The sequence below is a fragment of the Myotis brandtii genome, unplaced genomic scaffold (genome assembly GCF_000412655.1).
Source record: "Myotis brandtii unplaced genomic scaffold, ASM41265v1 scaffold1203, whole genome shotgun sequence".
In the NCBI taxonomy this organism is placed as follows: domain Eukaryota; kingdom Metazoa; phylum Chordata; class Mammalia; order Chiroptera; family Vespertilionidae; genus Myotis; species Myotis brandtii.
Window position 1 is genome coordinate 222171 of NW_005354183.1, and position 4549 is coordinate 226719.

The following is a 4549-nucleotide window of genomic DNA, read 5'->3' on the forward strand; positions in this document are numbered from 1 at the left end:
TGTCCGTTCCGTCTTTTAGTTGTATTTTTGAAGTGGTTGTTTGCGGCAGCAGTCTGCGGTGTTTACCTATGCCGCCATCTTGGTCTCCTCCATAATTCATTTTAAATGTAAATTTATACAATAGCATTATAATATTTTCTCTGACATTTTCTATAATTGTGGAGGACTTATAAGAAACTAAAAGTGGCTTAATGATTTGTATATACTAATTCAGAATGCTTGTTTATGCATCTCAGAATTGTCTCTTTAATTATAAAAAAATAATTTTTAATTATCTTCTGTGTTAATGGTTTGTTGAATTAGTTCAAACTTCACATGAAAATGGTACTTTTCCTTGAAGGCATTATCTTTCATTTAATTTCTATATCTAAGCCTATGAATATTTGCTTTCCAATTTTGCAGTAATTTTTAAAGCAAGAGTCTCTAAACTTTTTGAGAATTATAATACCTTTCTGATATGCTTTATTACAATGTCCACATATACATTTTTATTTTGTAACTAGAGGCCTGGTGCACAAATTTGTGCACAGGTGGAGTCCCTTGGTCTGGCCTGCGATCGGGGCCTATTGGGGCCGACTTACCCAGTCCTGATCAGGATAATTGGGGCTGGCTGGTGGGAGGTTGGCTGGCTGCGGGGCAGCGGGGAGGGGCCAATCAGGGCCGGCCAGCATGGGGGGGTGGTCATGGGAGGTTGGCTGGCAGGCCCTGATAGGGATGATCAGGGCCGGTGGGCCGAGGGAGGAAGTGCTTTCTCAGCCTGGTTGCTTTCTGGCTTCTAGCACCATCCTCCCAAGTTTACCAATGGAGGTTGGCCCCCGGGGGGAGGTTGGCTGTGGGAACACACTGACCACCAGGGGGCAGCCTCTGCATTTAGCATCTGTGCCCTGGTGGTCAGTGCACGGTCAGTGCGCATCATAGTGACTGGTCGACCAGTCTTCCAGTTATTCTGGTCATTCAGTCACTTAGGCTTTTATATATATAGATAATTTACCAACAAGGTTTACTGCCACTGTCTTTGGGGCCCTATAGAGCTGAAGATTGCCCCAAGCTTACTGTGCAAAGGCTATTGTGGGACAACATGCCTGCCAGTGGAAGAGGTGGGGCTGCAGGCCCAGCTGCAGTTTGGGTACAGGCTGCAGATCACCTGGCAGCACTGTGCACTCGCTGCACAGAGGTAGGTGGCTGAGTCCTCCAGTTGGGAGGCTGTGATGCTCAGGGTACTGTACAGGTCCTTAGAATTCAGTGTGGAGCTTAATCTTCCATTGTACTTTGTCCGTGAAGTCAGGTAAAATAGATTGATGAGGCCACCCCCAGGATTCTGTCGGAACCACTGAATATAGGTCACTGTGGTTGAAAAATTGCACCTCAGAGTAGAGCTGGTTCCCTCCTGGAGGCTCAGGGCTGAAGGACTCTGCTCCACCTTCATCCCTCTCACCCCTGCTTGGAAAGAGAAAAACAAACAAACATAATGTCACTGGGAGTGATTGATAGAGTTTCTTTTTTTTTCTTTATTGATTAAGGTATTATATATGTGTCTTATCCCTCCATTTCCCACCCCCCTAGAGTTTCTAAACCTGTAAAATATCCCAAGAAACACCAAAGAAGGAGCTCTGTGTCAGCTCTCCCTTCCTCCAGCCCCCACTGTCAGCTGTGGAACACTCCCCAGCTCCCCATCTGGGACACCCGAACTCACAGCAAACCTGGGCCCACAGAAGCCCCAGCAGAGCCCCCAGGTGTCTCTCCATTATTTCATGCCCAATTGCTGTGGTGCCTTTGCCCCTGCTCTTGAGGGTATAGAGTCTTGGATCCAGGTAAATTTTGTCTAACAGTCAATATGTTCCACCAAACTCACTGAGCACCAATCACATCCAAGTCTGTCATTCATGTTAACAGGAAACTCCACCCACAGGGGCCCAGTGAGAGGGCACAATTTTAGTACAACAGTGCCGAAGAGGCGCAGTCAATATTTCCAATATATGAAGTTATAAGGTGCTTTTTTAAAGTACTTTATGGAGGAGAAGTTTGTGTTAGTTTGTGAGGAAGGGTGGATGATAATTTTGAGCAAAATCAGAGTGTCACCTGGGTTAAGGAGAGCCTTGAAGAATCATGAAGCTTTGAAGTAGAACCTGGAAGAATGACCTCATTTTCAAATTGCATAGTTTGACATAGAATTTAAGAAAACAGTTAAAGAAGAATTCTGATAAAGAAAAATGATATGATATCATACATTGTGTACTGAAGAAGTAAATATATTACCCTGAAATCCGAAGAGTTTTACAAAACCAGGACCTACAGTCACCACAAACATAAACAATTATTCCAACAGAAGTTCAGTTGGTGAAACATAAGCATGTGTATAATGTCCACTCTCACTTAATTTCCACCTCTTCTCTTCTTCTGCCCAACTCTTGGACACCCTGCAGACCCACACAGTGCTGATCAATTAAATATTGTCCTTTCCTTTTCCTCTTTCTATTGATATTTCTTATTTTTTCTTCCACTCTCCTTGTTATTCTTGTTCCTTCTAGTCTCAGGGGAGATTTATGAAAAGGAAGAAATCCTGGCCAGGTTACTCCGTTGGTTACAGCTTGTCCCAAAGGTTTCAGGTTCAATCCCTGGTCAGGGCACATACAAGAATCAACCAATGAATGCATAAACAAGTGGAACAACAAATCAATGTCTCTCTCTCTCTCTCTCTCTCTCTCTCTCTCTCTCTCTCAAATCAATAAAAACAAAAAGAAATTTTTTAAAAGAAAGATATCTGGGGTATTGGAATAATTACTGCCTACAGATTTCAGAAACTTTAATTATAAAAATTGAAAACAGGTTGTGCAGATGTTGAGCTTCCATGTTCACAGTGACCAATAACATTCCTACTCCCATAACTAAGCAGAAAGAATCATTCTCACAATGGAGTTATAGAATATGGACTCCAGCTTTCTGAAGTTTACATAGTGGCAGAACTGAAAATTGAGATGAGTTTTACATAAACACTGTTCCTCCTCTCCCCACCCTTTCTGTCTATAATATGACTGGCTCACATGCTCTCTAGTCTCCTCTCTTAACTGTTCAACTTTCTGGGACCATCAGAAAAAGTCATTTCTTGTAAAGCTTACAGTGCCCCCTAGTGGACTAAAACTGTAAATAAAGAGGACTTCAGCCCAGCTAACTCAGCTGTCACACCACCCCAACCCCATTCACTCCATGTTTCCTGAAGGAAATGCAAATAGTCAGGAAAGAAAATACATCATTAGATTAAGTGGTATTAAAATAAGTGACTTCCTTCTTTTAAAATGTCATTTCATTAAATGAACATATTAAAATAATGTGGCATTTCTCATATTATGCTATTCATTATCTTTTACTTAGTTCAAAATAAATCCATAAACATTTGCTGAAGTTTTATCATAAATAAGGCAATTTACTAGGTCTTAAGGATATATACAAGAAACTAGACAGTAATTTACAGGCTACTGGGGAAGACAAAATTATACATAACTATATTACAGTCAAAGAGTAGGACCCTAAAAGAAGTGAAAACAAAAAGTTATATGATCCCAAAGAAAACTACTTATAATTGGGATGGTTGAACAAAAATCTTATGAAGAAGGTGTCACTTTCTCCTTTCCCCCTTTTTCCATGAGAAGAATAGAGGAGATAAGCCTTTAGAATGGCTTGTATGGCTTTTTATTAATTTTAACACTAAGAGGAATTCATGACTGTTTAAATTATTAAAATAATAAAACTTTACATATAAACTAAAATCCACTTTGACTACCACTCCCAATTTTGACCTTTTCATCATTCCTCAATTTGGAGTTGATGCTTCAAGGTGTTTTACTATAGAGTTACATGTGTATACCAAATCCTCCTATCTAATCTAATAATAGACAAACATGGTAATTGACCGTACCTTTGCTACACCTCCCATTAGCTAATCAGCGTGATATGCAAATTAACTGCCATCAAAGAAGCCGCCTGCCTGCTGCCCGTGATCAGATCTGATCTGCTGGCTGGCAGAAGCCCCAGAAGCCACCTGATATGGCAGTAACTCTATCAGTAAGCACTCTGAAAGTCAGTGGCATAAATGCACCAATAATTAGACAGATTATGAGGGTGAATCAAAAACAAAACCCACTTTAAATATAAAGACACATAGATTAAAAGTAAATGAATTAAGCTGCAGCCTGTTTTGCTCAGTGGATAGAGCATTAGCCCATGGACTGAAGGGTCCCAGGTTCGATTCCAGTCAAGGGCATGTACCTCAGTTGCTGGCTTGATCCCCAGTCCCTATCAAAGCATGTGCAGGAGGCAACCAATCAATGTGTCTCTCCCTTTCCCTTCACTCTCTCTAAAATTCAATGGAAAAATATCCTTGGGTGAAGATTAACAAAAACAAAGTAAATGGATTAAGTAACATTAAAGAGATTATAAGAAAAATATATTCCAAATTTTGTTAGTTGTATAATGGTTATGTTTAAATTATTAACACCTAAGAAATTGGGTGAAGGGTACATATAATATGCTGTAGTATTTTATAGTTTTTTTT